This window comes from Anolis carolinensis, unplaced genomic scaffold (assembly GCF_035594765.1).
Source record: "Anolis carolinensis isolate JA03-04 unplaced genomic scaffold, rAnoCar3.1.pri scaffold_7, whole genome shotgun sequence".
Taxonomy (NCBI): domain Eukaryota; kingdom Metazoa; phylum Chordata; class Lepidosauria; order Squamata; family Dactyloidae; genus Anolis; species Anolis carolinensis.
In genome coordinates, this window is record NW_026943818.1 from 24,454,218 (window position 1) to 24,475,327 (window position 21,110).

A 21,110-nucleotide genomic window follows, 5' to 3' on the forward strand; every position below is an offset into this window, starting at 1 on the left:
CTCTGGAGCAGCAAGAAGGATGGCCGAGGAGCCAATGTTGCTTATACTCAGGGGTCCCCAAACTTTTTAAACGGGGCCAGTTCATGATCCTTCGGACCGTTGGAGGGCCGGACTATAGTGGGCCGAGCAATAATAATAATAATGAATAATAATAACAATAACAACAACAACAATAAAAAGAGGGTTGGAAGAGACCCTTTGGGCCATTGAGTCCAATCCCCTTCTGCCTTTGTGCACCGAAAGCACAAGCAAAGCACCCCTGACAGATGGCCACCCAGCCTCAATGTTAATAATAATAATAATAATAATAATAATAATAATAATAATAATAATAATAATAATAAAGAGGGTTGGAAGAGACCCCTTGGGCCATTGAGTCCGATCCCTTTCTGCCTTTGTGCACCGAAAGCACAAGCAAAGCACCCCTGACAGATGGCCACCCAGCCTCAATGTTAATAATAATAATAATAATAATAATAATAATAATAATAATAATAAAGAGGGTTGGAAGAGACCTCTTGGGCTATTTAGTCCAACCCCCTTCAGCCTTGTGCATCAAAAGCACAAGCAAAGCATCCCTGACAGATGGCCACCCAGCCTCAATGTTAATAATAATAATAATAATTCTCAATTAAAAGACAAAGTATGGATTGTCAATGTTGCAATCCTAGGGTACAGCAAGATTGAGTAGAAACAATTGGAAAAGCTGACACAATATGAGGATTTAAAGATCAAACTGCAAGCCAATCAAGGTGGTCCCAGTGGTGATCAGCACACTGGCTGCAGTGCCTAAAGACCTTGGCCTGCACTTAAACACAATCGGCACTGACAAAATTACCATCTGTCAGCTGCAGAAGGCCACCTTACTTGGATCTGCCCGCATTATTCACCGATACATTACAAAGTCCTAGACACTTGAGAAGTGTCCGATGTGTGATCCAATACAACAGCCAGCAGAGTGTCTGCTGTGGACTCATCTTGTTGCATTTCAAATAATAATAATAATAATAATAGGCAAAATTACGATCTGCCAACTGCAAAAGGCCACCCGACTGGGATCTGCACGCATCATCCGAAAATACATCACACAGTCCTAGACACTTGGGAAGTGTTCGACTTGTGATTTTGTGAAACGAAATCCAGCATACCTATCTAGTTTGCTGTGTCATAATAATAATAATAATAATAATAAGGGTTGTAAGAGAAGAAGAGACCCCTTAGGTCATTTAGCCCAACCCCTTCTGCCCTTGTGCCATGGGGGCCGGATAAATGGCTTCGATGGGCTGCATCCGGCCTCCAGGCCTTAATTTGGGGACCCCTGCTTATACTCATGGCGAGTTATTGATTGATATTCCACGTTTCTCTTATATGGGACCCCACGTAGCTGACCCAATCTAGATCTCTAATTCGTATTATGTATGAGCGTTTGTGGGTTTATATATCATCTTAAGGACTCCTTTCTCCCTACTCCAGCTCACGCCCCTCTTTGCCTGGCCTTCCTTAGAACATCATGGCAATACATATAATATTGATGATGATATTATATTTTAATGCAATATAATAATAACACACTATTATAATTGTATATTTATATTTATTTATAATTTACTACATTGATATCCTACATTGATGTCTAGCTTGCTGTTGACCTATGCAGCCCGAAAGACAGTTGCATCTGTCAAGTAGGAAATTTATTTAGTTATTTACTACATTTATATCCTGCGCTTCTCACCCCGAAGGGGATTCAGAGCGGCTTACAAATCAAATGAACATACAATATATTATTAGAATAGCACAATATAAGCATTAAATTACTATATTGTACTATATCGTTATAGGGTAATATTATTAGTAATATTACATTTAATATATAATATATAATTAATATTATTATATTGTATTATTAGTAGTATAATATTGTATTACATTATAATATTATTATCAATATTATATGTATATACAATATATTATATATTTATAAATCATTGTATGTATGTATGTGTGTGTGTGTATATGTATATGTGTATATATATATATATGAGTGATGGCATCATGGCAACTGACAAAACAACAAAACTACAGGCCCCCCAACCTCGAAATTTGACAACACAACCCATCATTCACGGCTCTAAGTTGATACAACAAAAAGAAAAGAAAAATAAAGTCCTAATTAGAGGGAGAGGAATAATAGTTTTTATCCAATTGCTGCCAGTTTGAATGCTAAGCTCCGCCCACTTGATCTCCTAGCAACCTATTCAGCCCAGGGGACAGGAACAGTTAGACCTCACTTAGGCCTCTTCTACAGATTATCAGATTTTAACTGGATTATATGGCAGTGTCGACTCAAGGCCCTTCCACATCTATATAACTCATTTAGAATCTTATATTATCTGCTTTGAACTGGATTATCTTGACTCCACACTGCCATATAATCCACTTCAGTGTGCATACTAAACATAAAAACAACCATACAACAGACATTCAATACCACCACTACCTCAACAATTTCTCACCAACACCACCAGACAACGCCACAGTAACGCGTGGCCGGGCACAGATAGTGTACTATATAATATATAATTAATATTATTATATTGTATTATTATTAGTATAATATTGTATTACATTATAATATTATTATCAATTATATATTTATAAATCATTGTATGTATATATATGTGTGTGTGTGTGTGTGTGTGTGTATAAAATTAGCATAACATGTTGCTATGGCACAGGAGACAAGATGGAACTATCTTCCTGACTCTCAGGTTGGTATTTAGGTACCGCTTTATGCAGGGAGGCTAATTTAACTAATTTACAACACCATAAAAACTTCCAGCAGTGTGCGGAATAATGAGGAAGTCCCCCATAAAGGACTCAGTGTCACAAGTGGACGGTGAAGTGGCAGCTCCCCTGTGGCCGGAATCGAGCATATCTTCATGAAGCCGGAAAATGTTAGATTGCCTCTGTGTGTGTCTATATATGTTGTATGTCTTGAATACTTGCCATGTATATGTGCATTGTGACCCGCCCTGAGTCCCCTTCGGGGTGAGAAAGAAGAGCGGAATATAAATACTGTAAATAATTTTCCTGGAAGACTGACACCTTGAATATCCTGTTTGGCTGCGTGCTGGAGCTTGCAGCGGGCCAAATAGGGCCACTCCTGTTCGGCAGGAAGGACAAAAGAATTCCACAAAGGGGCAGAGAGTGAGCCAACAAACTAAGGGCAAAAATATTACTGAAAACGTCTCTTCAATATATCCTTTACAGTAGCTTACCACCAGATGAACACCGTTTTAATTGAGTTTCAAATTGTTGATTTATATGTCTATTAGTGTCCATGAGGACTGGTCCATGAGGTCACGAAGAGTCGGAGATGACTCTCAGCATGTCTATTAGTTTTATTTAATTGCATTTTATACTGTGTTTTATTTTATGTTCTGTTTTTAGGCACTGTTGTGCCATGTGTAAGCCGCTCCAAGTCCCTTTGGGGAGATGGTGCCGGGATATAAGAATAAAATTATTATTATTATTGTTATTATTGACACAACGACATTGTATGACACAGCAAACAAGATAGACATGCTGGATTTCGTTTCACAAAACCACAAGTCGAACACTTCCCAAGTGTCTAGGACTGTGTGATGTATTTTCGGATGATGCGTGCAGATCCCAGCAGGGTGGCCTTTTGCAGTTGGCAGATCGTAATTTTGTCAATGTCTATTGTTTCCAAATGCTGGCTGAGATCTTTTGGCACAGCACCCAGTGTGCCAATCACCACCGGGACCACCTGCACTGGTTTCTGCCAGAGTCTTTGAAGTTCAATCTTGAGGTCCTGATAGCGGCTGAGTTTTTCCTGTTATTATTATTATTATTATTATTATTATTATTATTATTATTATTATTATTTTGTAACCAAACTTCTCTACATTTTGCCACTTAAGAGTTTTAAAAACACATCAAAGTGCAAGGATACATGATACAACAAAGAAAACATGTCAAAGAAACCAGAAAGTTTGCGAAACAGCCTCACAACGTAAAATCTCAAAATTGTGTCGCCAGATCAGATTTATGTATTTACTAAATGTAGAGGTTGATTCTCCCTTATCCAAAATTTTTGAGACCAAATGTGTTTTGGATTTTAGATTTTTTTTACAGATTTTGGAATATCTATATTTGCATATATTTGCACGATATGCTAATTTTACATATATATAATTTATAATAATGTATAAATATATAATGTATTGTATATACATATACAGTAGAATCTCATCCAAGCTTCGCTTATCCAAGCTTCTGGATTATCCGAGCCATTTTTGTAGTCAATGTTTTCAATATATCGTGATATTTTGGTGGTAATTCATAAATACAGTAATTACAACATAACATTACTGCATATTGAACTACTTTTTCTGTCACACACCCTTGGAAACCCATTGGGTGACTATAGGGAGTCAAACACCCTTGGAAACCCCTTGGGTGACTATGGGGAGTCACACACCCTTGGAAACCCATTGGGTGACTATGGGGAGTCAAACACCCTTGGAAACCCATTGGGTGACTATGGGGAGTCAAACACCTTTGGAAACCCATTGGGTGACTATGGGGAGTCACACACCCTTGGAAACCCATTGGGTGACTATGGGGAGTCACACACCCTTGGAAACCCATTGGGTGACTATGGGGAGTCACAAACCCTTGGAAACCCATTGGGTGACTATGGGGAGTCACACATCCTTGGAAACCCATTGGGTGACTATGGGGAGTCACACACCCTTGGAAACCCAATGGGTGACTATGGGGAGTCACACACCCTTGGAAACCCATTGGGTGACTATGGGGAGTCACACACCCTTGGAAACCCATTGGGTGACTATGGGGAGTCACACACCCTTGGAAACCCACTGGGTGACTATGGGGAGTCAAACACCCTTGGAAACCCATTCGGTGACTATGGGGAGGCAAACACCCTTGGAAACCCATTGGATGGCTATGGGGAGTCACACACCCTTGGAAACCCATTCGGTGACTATGGGGAGGCAAACACCCTTGGAAACCCATTGGATGGCTATGGGGAGTCACACACCCTTGGAAACCCATTGGATGGCTATGGGGAGTCACACACCCTTGGAAACCCATTGGGTGACTATGGGGAGTCACACACCCTTGGAAACCCATTGGGTGACTATGGGGAGTCAAACACCCTTGGAAACCCATTGGATGACTATGGGGAGTCACACACCCTTGGAAACCCATTGGGTGACTATGGGGAGTCACACACCCTTGGAAACCCATTGGGTGACTATGGGGAGTCAAACACCTTTGGAAACCCATTGGGTGACTATGGGGAGTCACACACCCTTGGAAACCCATTGGGTGACTATGGGGAGTCAAACGCCCTTGGAAACCCATTGGGTGACTATGGGGAGTCAAACACCTTTGGAAACCCATTGGGTGACTATGGGGAGTCAAACACCTTTGGAAACCCATTGGGTGACTATGGGGAGTCAAACACCTTTGGAAACCCATTGGGTGACTATGGGGAGTCAAACGCCCTTGGAAACCCATTGGGTGACTATGGGGAGTCAAACACCTTTGGAAACCCATTGGGTGACTATGGGGAGTCACACACCCTTGGAAACCCATTGGGTGACTATGGGGAGTCACACACCCTTGGAAACCCATTGGGTGACTATGGGGAGTCAAACACCTTTGGAAACCCATTGGGTGACTATGGGGAGTCAAACACCTTTGGAAACCCATTGGGTGACTATGGGGAGTCAAACGCCCTTGGAAACCCATTGGGTGACTATGGGGAGTCAAACACCTTTGGAAACCCATTCGGTAACTATGGGGAGTCAAACACCCTTGGAAACCCATTGGGTGGCTATGGGGAGTAACACACCCAGAAAACCCCATATCGGGTTCACCTTAGGATGGCCATGGGTCTCCAAAGAAAGCATGGCTAGGATTATCCTGTTCGCCTATTATGAAAATGTGTTATAGGAACCTCCAGATACAACAAAAGCCCATTATTTTAAAAACAAAAATCTCTGCTGTTCATATGAGGATCGTTTCCGTGGGTATTTAAACTACAGAGAGAGAGGGAATGCTCTTAGAAACAGGCTACTTTCTGGAAATTTAATTTGGCAACTGAACGCAAAGTTCATCTCAGGACAGGACTTTAAACCTTGGTGGAAATCCCTTCTCTTCCCATTCATTCCGCATTTGAAATATTGCTCCTTGATCAAATTTCTAGCGGGGAAATTGGCATCTCCATTTCTCTGGTTTCTTCTGATGAAAAGGATATGTTTTTCTATATAGGTGGGTGTTTAGCGGTTGCTGGGGGTATAAGCTTTCCTTTTGTTCCTGATATGCTTTTCAATGGCTTTTTCTTTGAATGTGTTAGAACAGGGGTCCTCAAACTAAGGCCCGGGGGCCGGATGCGGCCCTCCAAGCTCATTTACCTGGCCCCCGCCCTCAGTTTTATAATATAATATTTTTATATCATTTTAAATAATATAATATATTGTATATACATATAATATTGATAATAATATAATGTTATACAATATAATACTAATAATACCATATAATAATATTAATTATATGATATATATCTATATATATAAAAGAGTGATGGCATCAGGGCAGCGGACAAAACAACAAAACTACAGGCCCCCCCACCTCGAAATTTGACAACACAACCCATCATCCACGCCTCTAGGTTGATACAACAAAAAGAAAAGAAAAATAAAGTCCTAATTACAGGGAGAGGAATAATAGTTTTTATCCAATTGCTGCCAGTTACAAAGGCTAAGTTCCAATTGCTGCCAGTTACAAGGCTAAGTTCACAATGAATTTAAAACATTGACTACTAAAAGGCAGACTGTGTTGGATAATCCAGAGTGTTGGACGACACAAATCAAGCACTCCTGACAGATGGCCATCCAAGATCTGCACAATAATAATACAAATCGAATCATAGAATCAGACAGTTAGGAGAGACCCCTAAAGGCCATCCAGTCCAACCCAATTCTGCCGTGCAGGACACAATCCAAGCACTCCCACCCAGCCTCTCAATACTACTACTACTAACAACAACAACAACAACAACATCATCATACAATCCTAAGGTTTGGAGTGACCCCTAAGGATCATCCAGATCAACTTCCTTCTACCATGCAGGAGGACACAATCCAAGCACTCCTGACAGATGGCCACCCAGTTTCTACATAATAATGATGATGAAGATGATGATGATAATAATAATAATAATAATAATAATAATAATAATAATAATAGAAGCATAGAATCCAAGAGTTTGGAGAGACCCCAAAGGGCCATCCAGCCCAACCCTTTCTACTATGCAGCAGGACACAATCCAAGCATTCACAACACATGGACAACGTATAAATACTATACAATACTACACAGGGACATAGACCCCCCCTTCTACCCTCACCACTTTCACAGTACACAAACAACCAAATGCATACTAAACATAAAGACAACCATACAACAGACATTCAATACCACCACTACCTCAACAAGTTCTCACCAACACCACCAGACAACGCCACAGCAACGCGTGGCCGGGCACAGCTAGTTACATATAATATTACAGTATAGTTCAATATAGTAATATATAATGCTAATATTGTGCTATGCTAATAATATAATATATTGCATGTGCATACAGATGCTCTGAGTCCCCTTCAGGGTGAGAAGGGCGGGATATAAATATAATAAATAAATGTAGTAAATGAATAAATAAGACTTAAGCTCGCCCAAAGTCTGAAATGACTTAAAGGCACACAACAACAACAATCCTAATTAACTTGACTATCTCATTGGCCGAAAGCAGGCCCACAGTTCCCATTGAAATCCTGATAGGTTTATGTTGGTTACAATTGTTTTCATTTTTAAATATTGTATTGTACTTTCATTGTTGTTGTTTTGCACTACAAATAAGACATGTGAAGTGTGCATAGGAATTTGCTCGTTTTTTTTTCCCCAAATGATAATTCGGCCCCTCCACAGTCTGAAGGATTGTGGACCGGCCCTCTGCTTTAAAAGTTTGAGGACCCCTGTGTTAGAATAGTATGTATGTTGGGTTCCCTTTTTAAAACAATTACTCTTGTCATCAGGTGCCTCACTGTTCCTGGTTTAGGGAAGAGGTGAAATGTCATCAATCATTCAGGTCTCGCTTAAGGGAACCAGATTGGCTGCAGCAATGTGCAAGGTATTGACGTGTACCAAAGTATTGATAATGTGACTGCAACTCTCATCATCTTGACACAGAACAGTTAAGACACTAGTCCTCTTAGATGTTAAATTATGCTCAGAGTGTATTAGTGCTAATTTTTTCCCTGCTAGTTGTCTCTATGGAGATCACCCAACAACAACAACAAGAACAACAACTTCTTTATTTTTATACCCCGCCTCGATCTTCCTGAAGAGACTCGAGGCAGCTTGTACCATGCAGCTGTGGGCAAGTCTACATAGGGACCACCAAACACAGCATTGCCCAAACACAAAACAAGTAACATGAAAGGCACCACAGACTAATTCAACCAGAAAAGTCAGCCATAGCAGAGCCCTTGATGAACCAACCTGGACACAGGATATTATCTGAGAACACACAAATGCTGGACCACTCTAACAACCACAATGTCAGATGACACAGAGAAGCCACTGAAATCCACAAGCATGCGGACAATCTCAACAGAAAGGAGGAAACCATGAAAATGAACCAAATCTGGCTACCAGTATTAAAAAAATACTCTAAAATCAAGACAGTAAATAAAAAACAACACTCAGAAAACAGGGGAACTGTCACTCTGGGCCAGAGTGAAGAAGGGGGCCAAGAAGACATAATTCCACCATGTCTCCTGTGTCAATTTAACAATATAATAATATATAATACTCATGCTATACTAATAATATAATATATTGTATATACATAGAACATTGATAATATTATAATGCAATCATAATAAACTTTCATAATTGTATATTTATATTACATGTAATATTACTAATATTATTGCAATATAGTGGCGTAGTACAATACAGTAATCTATAACGCTTATATTGTGCTATGCTAATACAGTAGAGTTTCACTTATCCAACACTCACTTATCCAATGTTCTGGATTATCCAAGCCATTTTTGTAGTCAATGTTTTCAATACAACATGATATTTTGGTGCTAAATTCGTAAATACAGTAATTACAACATAACATTACTGCGTATTGAACTACTTTTTCTGTCAAATTTGTTGTACAACATGATATTTTGGTGCTAAATTCGTAAATTCAGTAATTACAACATAACATTACTGCGTATTGAACTACTTTTTCTGTCAAATTTGTTGTACAACATGATGTTTTGGTGCTTAATTTGTAAAATCATAACCTAATTTGATGTTTAATAGGTTTCTTCTTAATGCCTCCTTATTATCCAACATATTTGCTTATTCAACAGTCTGCCGGCCAGTTTATGTTGGATAAATGAGACTCCACTGTACTTATAATAATAATACACCAAGTGTGACCCAGATCCATTATATATATTATTATTATATATTACAGTAGAATCTCACTTATCCAACATAAACAGGCTGGCAGAACCTTGGATTAGCGAATATCTTGGATAATAAGGAGGGATTAAGGAAAAGCCTATTAAACATAAAATTAGGTTATGATTTTACAAATTAAGCACCAAAACATCGTTATACTGTACAACAAATTTGACAGAAAAAGTAGTTCAATACGCAGTAATGTTATATTGTAATTACTGTATTTACGAATTTAGCACTAAAGTATCATGATATATTGAAAACATTGATTACAAAAATGCCTTGGATAATCCAGAACCTTGGATAAGCGAGTCTTGGATAAGTGAAACTCTACTGTATGTATAAAACTTGTAAGCCGCCCTGAGTCCCCTTTGGGGTGAGAAGAGCGGGATATAAATGCCGCTAATAAATAAATAAATAAATACATTCCAGACAAGAAACAATCAGTGCCAGCTAATACCGTTCAACCAAGGATTCCCCCAGGCAGGAAACACCCAGGCTTTGAAGCTGCCAAGCCATTCAATGCTAATCAAGGTGACCAATTGCAACATTCAGACTCGTCTCCAATAGATAAAAGAGTTCTTTCTCCCACCCTGGACATTATTCCAGATATATAAACTGCACATACCTAGTTTCCAACAGACCGCACAACCTCTGAGGATGCCTGCCATAGATGTGGGTGAAATGTCAGGAGAGAATGCTTCCGGAACATGGCCAGAAACTCACAGCAATCATGGAAGCCTTCAACAACAAATTACAGTATTGGTTTCAGTTACTGAGTTTTCTAAGTTTTCTTTTCAGCAATTTAATGTTTGCTTTACATGTTGGAAACGGCCCTGAGTCCCTCCGGGGATATAGGGCAGTATACAAATAAAATTTATTTTTATTATTATTATTTGAAACACAACAAGATGAGTCCACAGCAGACACTCTGCTGGCTGTTGTATTGGATCACACGTCAGACACAACTATTATTATTATTATTATTATTATTATTATTATTATTATTATTATTATTATTTTATTTGAAACACAACAAGATGGGTCCACAGCAGACATTCTGCTGGCTGTTGTATTGGATCACACGTCGGACACAATTATTATTATTATTATTATTATTATTATTATTATTATTATTATTATTATTATTACTAGAAACACAACAATTATGAAGACACGCATTGGATCACACATCAGACACAATTATTATTATTATTATTATTTGAAATACAACAAGATGAGTCCACAGCAGACACTCTGCTGGCTGTTATATTGGATCACATGTCGGACACAATTGTTATTATTATTATTATTATTATTATTATTATTATTATTATTATTATTATTAGAAACACAAGATGAGTCCACTGCAGACACGTATTGGATCACACGTCAGACACTATTATTATTATTATTATTATTATTATTATTATTATTAGAAACACAACAAGATGAGTTCACAGCAGACACGTATTGGATCACACGTCAGACACAATTATTATTATTATTATTATTATTATTATTATTATTATTAGAAACACAAGATGAGTTCACAGCAGACACTCTGCTGGCTGTTGTATTGGATCACATGTCGGACACAATTATTATTATTATTATTTGAAACACGACAAGATGGGTCCACAGCAGACACTCTGCTGGCTGTTGTAATGGATCACATGTCGGACATTATTATTATTATATTATTATTGTTATTTGAAACACAACAAGATGAGTCGACAGCAGACACTCTGCTGGCTGTTGTATAAGATCACATGTCGGACAAAATTATTATTATTATTATTAATTATTATTATTATTATTATCACTAGGCAATACGTTCCGGCTTGGCCTTTTATATTTTTGCACAGTGTCCAGAGAACTGTTGCTTAACATGCAGTTCACAAGGGTAATCATAAATATTTCGATCACTATATCTTCCCCTATTTTCTAAGCAAGCCTCCTCAATTTTGGGAGGAAAGCGGAAAGACACCCTGCTGCCTTCTCTCGCAGTGGAAAGGGTGGGAGGAGTGTGTGACCCAAAAGAATCACGGATTCATCTGGATCCAAGGAAGAAACCACCTTCCTCCATGCCCTCCTCCACCCATTTTTTCTCTCCCCCAAAGCACCCCTCTTTCTCGCATCCTCACGCCCCCTTTTTTCCCATGAAAGCAGTGGTGTGGGGTGCTGGAAAAGGCTTCCAGAGAGGAAAGGGCCTGGGGAAAAAAAAGGGGAGGATAAATGGAAAATTGGGAAAGCGGGGGTCTTGAGAAGACTGGGAATCTCTGGGAAATTGGAAAGCCACACAAAGGGAAGCGGATCAGGAGGAAGAATGGGGAACAGACCAACAAATGCAATGCAAACGCTTACCCAGAGGAGGGAAGAAGACAACACAAGGCTTAGAGGCTGATCTCTTTGGAGGAGAGAAATGCTTACAGATGGCTCTGCTGGGGGGGAAGATCCTCCCTTCCTCCCCTCTCCTCGCCCTTCCCTTCTTGGAGTGGCCTTCTTCAGGGTGTTGTCTCGCCTCTAAAGGGGTGCGGAAAGGGATCCGGGGATCCAGCACAAGCCCTCCAGGCTGGAGAAGGGCTCAGGCCAGGCGGGCTCTGGGCGCTGTTCCTGCTCTTCTCCTCCCCCTTCCCCTTCCTCCTTCCCTTCCCTCCAAGCACAGGCCTGGTGGCCACTTGCTTGCACTGCAGCTGGAACACACCCCTCCCCACAGGAAGGCCACCAGTGGCATGCTCTGGCTCCCAAAGGGAATCAGGTCTCAAACAGGATTGTGTTGTCGAAGGCTTTCATGGCCGGGATCACAGGGAACCACTGACCGCATAGGCAAACTGATGAAGTGTCACGCCCAAGGCTTCAGAGCACCAAGAACCAGACATGGAGGCCAATAACTATCGAATATCTTAATTAAGGAAATATATAAGAATAATAAAAACAAGTAGAAAATGTAGTCCAGAAACAGACCTTTCAAATGAGGCCAAATATAGTCCAGAAATGTTTTGTCCAATAAATGATATTAGAGTTCAAAGTTAAATCCCATCCGAAACACCCACTATTGCCAAGCAATAGTGAGGGGAAACGTCCAGGGTCTTCAGGGTCCAAGGTAAAAACCACAACAAAGTATAAGGCAAGACTTGATTCTTGGAGCAAGGTCCGTGGCTAGGAGCAAAGCGAGGCAATTCTTGAATACTTGGAAAGACAAGACAGTTCTTGATTACTTGGATTGGCAAGGCAAGGAAGCTGGGGTTGCGGACTTGCGAAGTCCACACTAGGCTGGAACCAAAATCACTCCTGAAGCTGCTCTGTTGACTCCGCACGGATCCAACCGTGCCAGGTACCTATATCTGGGTCTCGTTTTCCCGCCAAACAGGTGTCCAGCGTTCTCTTTCCCTAGAGAACGGAAAAGGAAACCCAGTTTTCTCCAGATGTGAGACTCCCTAGATTTTCCCAAGGGAAGCATGGCTAATCAGTGTCTTGTTTAGCTGCGATTCTCAGACTCCTGCGAATCTGCTCCCTTTCCCTCCTTTCCGCAGTATAGGACTGTCTCCTGGCAAAAGGAGGCGAGGATTGCTCAAGGTCTTTTTTAATTGCTTCTTGGGCGAAAACACCAACATCAGGCAACTGAAAGGATTCCGGCTGTTGTTGATCCGGAGAAAACCCCATGTTTTCATCCTCATCTGCCACAGAGACACTAGGAGCGGGACTTCAAGGCCCATGAGGCATCACATGAAGAAGCACAACCTACAAACCAGGGGTCCTCAAACTTTTGAAGCAGAGGGCCGGTCTACTATCTTTCAGACTGTTGAGGGGCCAAATTATCATTTGAAAAAAAAACAAAAAATGAAAAAATTCCTATGCATACTGCACATGTCTTATTTGTAGTGCAACAACAACAACAACGAAAGAACAATACAATATTTAAAAATGAAAACAATTTTAACCAACATAAACCTATTAGGATTTCAATGGGAAGTGTGGGCCTGCTATTGGCCAATGATAGTCAAGTTAATTAGGATTGTTGTTGTTGTTGTTGTGTGCCTTCAAGTCATTTCAGACTTTGGCCAAGCCTAAGTTTAAAATTAATTATTTATTTACTGCATTTATTTACTACATTTATATCCCACCCTTCTCACCCAGAAGGGGACTCAGAGCAGCTGTATGTACATACAATACATTATATTATTAGCATAGCACAATAATAATAATAATAATAATAATAATAATAATAATAATAATAATAATAAAACTTTATTTATTTACCGCCCTATCTCCCGGATGGGACTCAGGGCGGTTTACAGTCATAAAAGCAACACAAACATTACATAACAACATAATACACATTATTAAACAAAGTACGTAAAATAATACAATTATAACAATAAATCACACTTACATGACCAGATCAAGGGGACGGGAACCATAAAACAATATATTAAAATACACATACATATACATACCTAATCTAATCTATGAAATTTGCAAAACAGATAGCATAAGCAATTCCTAACCTAATAAATCTGATTACAATGAAAGCTTGAGAATGAGCTTTCTTTTTTAGTCAAATGTAATACAAGATTCTGTACACACTGTGTAGTCAAATTCAAATATATGGCCTTATATATATTAGCATTATATATTAATATATTGAAATATACCACTATACCATTATATAATATGTAATATATAACATATAATTAATATTATTATATGGTATTATTATTAGTATTATATTGTATAACATAATATTATTATCAATATTATATGTGTATACAATATATTATATTATTAAAACTGATATAAAAATATTATATTATAAAACTGAGGGCGGGGGGCAGGTAAATGAGCTTGGAGGGCCGCATCCGGCCCCCGGGCCTTAGTTTGGGGACCCCTGCTACAAACTATCTACAGACCCACAAAGAAAATCCAACAAATGCTACGGTCAGCGAAAGGCAAGAGGGATCCTCTCTCCTCTGCAGGAGTCTACCGGATACCATGCAGCTGTGGACATGTCTACATAGGGACCACCAAATACAGCATTGCCCAAACAAGAGTCAAAGAACATGAAAGGCACTGCAGACTAATTCAACCAGAGAAATCAGCCATAGCAGAGCACAAGACGAACCAGCCTGGACACAGGATATTATTTGAGAACACAGAAATGCTGGACCATTCCAGCAACTATCATGTCAGACTACACAGAGAAGCCATTGAAATCCACAAGCATGTGGACAACTTCAACAGAAAGGAGGAAACCATGAAAATGAACAAAATCTGGCTACCAGTATTATAAAACTCTAAAATCAAAACAGTAGATGGGAACCAACACTCTGAGGGCAGAGGAGACCCAAGGACGCTAATGACTAAACAAAGGATACCCCCAGGCAAGAGACAAAACCTTTCCAATGCTAATTAGGGTGATTAACTGAAACATTAATGCTGGCTTCCCAGTGACAAAGGACTCTTGCCACACCCTGGACTCTCCACAGATATATATTCTATCCTTTCCTTACTTAGTTTCTCCATACCTCACAACCTCCGAGGATGCCTGCCATAGATGTGGGCGAAACGTCAGGAGAGAATACTTCTGGAACATGGCCACACAGCCCGAAAGACATTCAACAAAAAAGGATTGTGTTCTTGCCCCAACCTTATTCTCCGTCTTCATCGCTATGATACCCCATCTCCTTGATGGGAAACTTCCCACCGTAGTGAAAATCATCCAAGCTATTTAACCTCAGCTGAAAGCCAAAACCATGGTCACAACAATATCTATAATATAAGGGTAATGAAATTTCGGCCTAGGACAAAACAACAAAACTACACATCCCAGAAACACTAAACTTGGCAGCACAGCCCCTCATCCGTGCCTCTACGTTCATACAACAAAAAGAAAAGAAAAATAAAGTCCTAATTAGAGGGAGAAGAATAATTGTTTTTATCCAATTGCTGCCAGTTCGAAGGCTAAGCTCTGCCCACTTGGTCTCCTAGCAACCCACTCAGCCCCAGGGGACAGGCAGAGTTAAGCCTCACATAGGCCTCTTCCCCACTGCCTATAAAATACAGATTATCAGATTTGAACTGGATTATATGAAAGTGTCCAGGTCCTCAAACTTTTTAAGCCGAAGGCCGGTCCACAATCCTTCAGACTGTTGAGGGGCCGGATTATCATTTGAAAAAAATACAAACAAATTCCGATGCACACTGCATATGTCTTATTTGTAGTGCAAAAACAACAACAACAACAACAATGAAAGAACAATACAATATTTAAAAATAAAAACAATTTTAACCAACATACATTTATCAGGATTTCAATGGGAAGTGTGGTCCTGCTTCTGGCCAATGAGATAGTCAAGTTAATTAGGGTTGTTGTTGTTGTTGTTGTTGTTGTTGTTGTTGTTGTTGTTGTGTGCCTTCAAGTCATTTCAGACTTTGGGTGAGCCCAAGTCTAAAATTTATTTATTTATTTATTTATTTATTATTTACTGCATTTATTTACTACATTTGTATCACACCCTTCTCACCCCAAAGGGGACTCAGAGTGGCTTACAAATTATATGTACACACAATATATTATATTATTAGCATAGCACAATATTAGCATTATATATTACTATATTGAACTATACCACTATACTGTAATATTATTAGTAATATTATATGTAATCTATATATATAAAAGAGTGATGGCATCACGGCAACTCACAAAACAACAAAAGTACAGGCCCCGCAACCTAGAAATTTGACAACACAACCCATCATCCATGCCTCCAGGTTGATACAACAAAAAGAAAAGAAAAACAAAGTCCTAATTAGAGGGAGAGCAATAATTTTTTTATCCAATTGCTGCCAGTTTAGAGGGCTAATCTCTGCCCATTTGGTTGCCTAGCAACCAAGGGACAGCCAGGTTTCAGTTAGGGGACAGGCAGATTTAGGCCTCACTTAGACTTCTTCCACAGATTATCTAATTTGCACTGGATTATATGGCAGTGTAGACTCAAGGCCCTTCAACACAGCTATATAACCCATTTATAATCTTATATTATCTGCTTTGAACTGGATTATCTTGACTCCACACTGCCATATAATCCACTTCAGTGGGCATTTTATCCAGCTGTGAAGAAGGGGCCTCAGATAATCCAGTTCTGAGCAGATAATATAAGATTAGAAATATACAGTAGACTCTCACTTATCCAACATAAACAGGCCAGCAGTATAAGTGAATATGTTGAATAATAAGAAGGGATTAACGAAAAGCCTATTAAACATCAAATTAGGTAATCGTTATACAAATTAAGCACCAAAACATCATATTATACAACAAATTTGACAGAAAAAGTAGTTCCATGCGCAGTAATGCTATGTAGTAATTACAGTAGAGTCTCACTTATCCAAGACTCGCTTATCCAATGTTCTGGATTATCCAACGCATTTTTGTAGTCAATGTTTTCAATATATCGTGATATTTTGGTGCTAAATTCATAAATACAGTAATTTCTACATAACATTACTGTGTATTGAACTACTTTTTCTGCCAAATTCGTTGTCTAACATGATATTTTGGTGCTTAATTTGTAAAATCATAACCTAATTTGATGTTTAATAGGTTTTTCCTTAATGCCTCCTTATTATCCAACATATTCGCTTATCCAGTATTCTGCCAGCCCGTTTATGTTGGATAAGTGAGACTCTACTGTACTGTATTTACAAATTTACCACTAAAATGTCACAATGAATTTAAAACACTGACTACAAAAACATTGATTATGAAAAGGCAGACTGCGTTGGATAATCCAGAACATTGTATAAGTGAATGTTAGATAAGTGAGATTCTACTTTAATATGAAATAATTACTGGGATAGAATAATGCAGAATAATATAATCTCTAAAACCAGGACAGTAAATAAACAGAGAAATTCCACAAAGGAAACAATCAGGGCCAGCTAACACCTCCCAACAAAGTATTCCCATCACCAAAGTCTGGCAAATCCTCTGTTTTCTCAGGGCCACAGACAGTAGAAGCACATAAAATATCGCAAACAACACCACTCTGAAAACAAGGGAATTCCAGACAGGAAAGAATAAGGGCCAGCTAACACCTCCCAACAAAAAAATTCACTCAGGGAGGAAACAGCCAGGCTTTAAAGCTGCAAGGCCATTACATTCTAATCATTTTTTCTAATTGCAGCATTCATACTTGCCTCCAACAGACAAAAAAAAAACAATCAGAAATATTGTATATTCACAACCTTTAGGAAATAATATCCCCTGATGGCGCAGTGTGTTAAAGCGCTGAGCTGCTGAACTTCTGGACCGAAAGGCCACAGGTTTGAATTGGGGGAGCGGAGAGAGCCCCCACTGTTAGCCCCAGCTTCTGCCAACCCAGAAGTTCAAAAACATGCAAATGTGAGTGCATCAATAGGTACTGCTCCAGCGGGAAGCGCTCCATGCAGTCATCCCACATGACCTTGGAGGAGTCTACGGACAACGCCGGCTCTTCGGCTTAGAAATGGAGATGAGCACCAACCCCCAGAGTCAGACACAACTGGACTTAATGTCAGGGGAAAACCTTGACCCTTTACCTTAACTACCACCAATTTCTCAATACTTTATTTCCCATACCACCAGACTTCACCACAGCAACGCGTGGCCGGGCACAGCTAGTAGCTATATATATCTATATATCTATATCTATATATAATGTAATGTGTATTTTATTATGGAGTAAACAGTAAAACCACTGAACCAAATCACACCAAATTTGGCCATAAAAGACATAGTCATCCAAAATATGTCTTTCAAACAAAAAAATCTAGAAAAATAAAGTCCAAATTAAAGGATGAGGAAGAACTGTTTCTTCCCCTTGCTGCCAGTTAGAAGAGTAGGCTCCACCCACTTCATCTCCTAGCAGCCCACGCAGCCACAATGGCCTGGGGACGGGCAGGGTTAGGCCTCACTTAGGCCTCTTCCACACTGCCTATAACATACAGATTATCTGATTTGAACTGGATTATATAGCAGTTCCAGAAAAGAAACAACCAGCTAACACCTCCCAACAAAGGATTCCCCCAGGCAGGAAGCAGCCAGGCTTTTAAGCTACAAGGCAGTTAAATGCTAATCAAGGTGACTAATTGCAGCATTCATACTTGCTGCACTGAGACTATTCATTGCTATTCAACCTGGCGAACCAAGAATTCCACAAGGTAGAAAGCGGCCAGGCTTGCAAGTAGCAAGGCTATTCACTTCTATTCCACCTGGTCAACAAATGATTCCCATAAGCCACAGCAGCGCGTGGCCGGGCACAGCTAGTATAGAATATATAATTAATATTATTATATGGTATTATTATTAGTGTTATATTGTATCTATATATATAAAATGATAAAGTTGTTTGCGCAGTGACTATAACAACAAAACTAAACATCCCAGAAATACGAAATTTGGCAACACAATGCAAAAGGCTTGCCTCCAGGTTACAACAACACAACCACACCACAAAACCACAATCCGGACCCACAAAACTCACAACAACGCATCATGCGATAACAACACAACTAAACGCCCCAGAAATACAAAACTTGGCAACACAATGCAAAAGCCTTGCCTCCCAGTTGTAACAACACAACCACACCACAAAACCACACAGGACCCACAAAACTCACAACAACGCATCATGCAATAACAACACAACTAAACACCCCAGAAATATGAAACTTGGCAACACAATGCAAAAGCCTTCCCTCCAGGTTGTAACAACACAACCACACCACAAAACCACAATCCGGACCCATAAAACTCACAACAACGCATCGTGACTATAACAACACAACTAAACACCCCAGAAATACGAAACTTGGCACACAACTAAACACCCCAGAAATATAAAACTTGACAACACAATGCAAAAGACTTGCCTCCCGGTTGTAACAACACAACCACACCACAAAACCACAATCCGGACCCACAAAACTCACAACAATGCATCGTGACTATAACAACACAACTAAACGCCTCAGAAATACGAAACTTGGCACACAACTAAACGCCCCAGAAATACAAAACTTGACAACACAACACAAAAGCCTTGCCTCCCGGTTCTAACAACACAACTACACCACAAAACCACAATCCGGACCCACAAAACTCACAACAACGCATAGTGACTATAACACAACTAAACGCCCCAGAAATACAAAATTTGACAACACAACGCAAAAGCCTTGCCTCCCAGTTGTAAGAACACAACCACAACACAAAACCACAATCCGGACCCACAAAACTCACAACAACGCATCATGACTATAACAACACAACTAAACGCCCCAGAAACACAAAACTTGGCAAAACAATGCAAAAGCCTTGCCTCCCAGTTGTAACAACACAACCACACCACAAAACCACACTGGACCCACAAAACTCACAACAACGCATCATGACTATAGCAACACAACTAAATGCCCCAGAAATATGAAACTTGGCAACACAACATAAAAGCATTCCCTCCCGATTGTAACAACACAACCACACCACAAAACCACAATCCGGACCCACAAAGCTCACAACAGTGCATCGTGACTATAACAACACAACTAAACGCCCCAGAAATACAAAACTTGGCACACAACTAAACTCCCCAGAAATATAAAACTTGACAACACAACACAAAAGCCTTTTCTCCCGGTTGTAACAACACAACTACACCACAAAACCACAATCCGGACCCACAAAACTCACAACAACGCATTGTGACTATAACAAATACAAAATTTGACAACACAACTCATCCACCTCCCCAATCACTACATTCACACTTGGCCTCCAAAAAAACAATTACAATAATAACAATGACAACAACAACAACAAGAATCAACACAATCACAGGCAAGAAACAGCCAGGCACTGAGGCTGAGAGGCCAGTCAGTGCTACACTGGGCCTCCAAAAAACAATACAGTAGCATCTAACTTATCCAACCTTCATGACCACAACAACAACAATAATAATAAACACATACACAGGCAAAACAAAAAAAGGACTATTGTACCACAATAAAAATATAAACCGCACTCAGCAGAATCAGACATTACAACTAACAACAAACCAAAGACAACAGGGATCTCAACCAATTATCAATCAACACAAAAATTGAAGAAGGTAACAGACTTCAAATACTACTACTAATGTGAGTATAAAGAAGGTGGAGGTCACAGCATAAATACAACCTAATGTAGACTGACCAACACCACCAGACTAAGCCACAGCAACGCGTGGCCGGGCACAGCTAGTTCTATATAAACGAAAGAGGGTGATACAAAAAAAACAATATTGAATCAACTTCATTGTCTATATTAGTAAGGACAAATCCTAAAAAACAGATATTGTCCTTTATTTATAGGCTTAGTCATTACTTCTTTACTTTACGAAGAAAGTTACAAAAAAGTTTCATCCTTCTATTCTTCATCGCTTATCCTTCAACTTCTTTTTGTTTCAAATTCTTCTACTTTAGACCAGTCTGTGTATCTT

General features: G+C 39.5%; 1 protein-coding gene and 1 long non-coding RNA gene across 7 annotated transcripts in view; one reads left to right on the plus strand and one right to left on the minus strand.

The window, feature by feature from the left end:
- cuedc1 (CUE domain containing 1) overlaps positions 1-12,239 on the minus strand; it is a 74,385-nt gene extending 62,146 nt beyond the window's left edge. For 2 of the 6 annotated variants that reach the window (XM_062960154.1, XM_062960155.1), the window contains exons 1-2: positions 11,953-12,238; positions 10,214-10,326 (exon numbers count right to left, since the gene is read on the minus strand). The gene's annotated coding sequence lies outside the window, so the exon portion shown is untranslated. Of the gene's footprint in view, positions 1-10,213; positions 10,327-11,952 lie in introns of all 6 variants that reach the window. The other 4 variants (XM_062960160.1, XM_062960158.1, XM_062960159.1 and 1 more) reach the window with 4 other exon arrangements.
- The window catches only part of LOC134293218 (uncharacterized), a 171,062-nt gene that overhangs the window by 44,155 nt on the left and 105,797 nt on the right, over positions 1-21,110 (plus strand). The gene's annotated exons all lie outside the window — the stretch shown is intronic.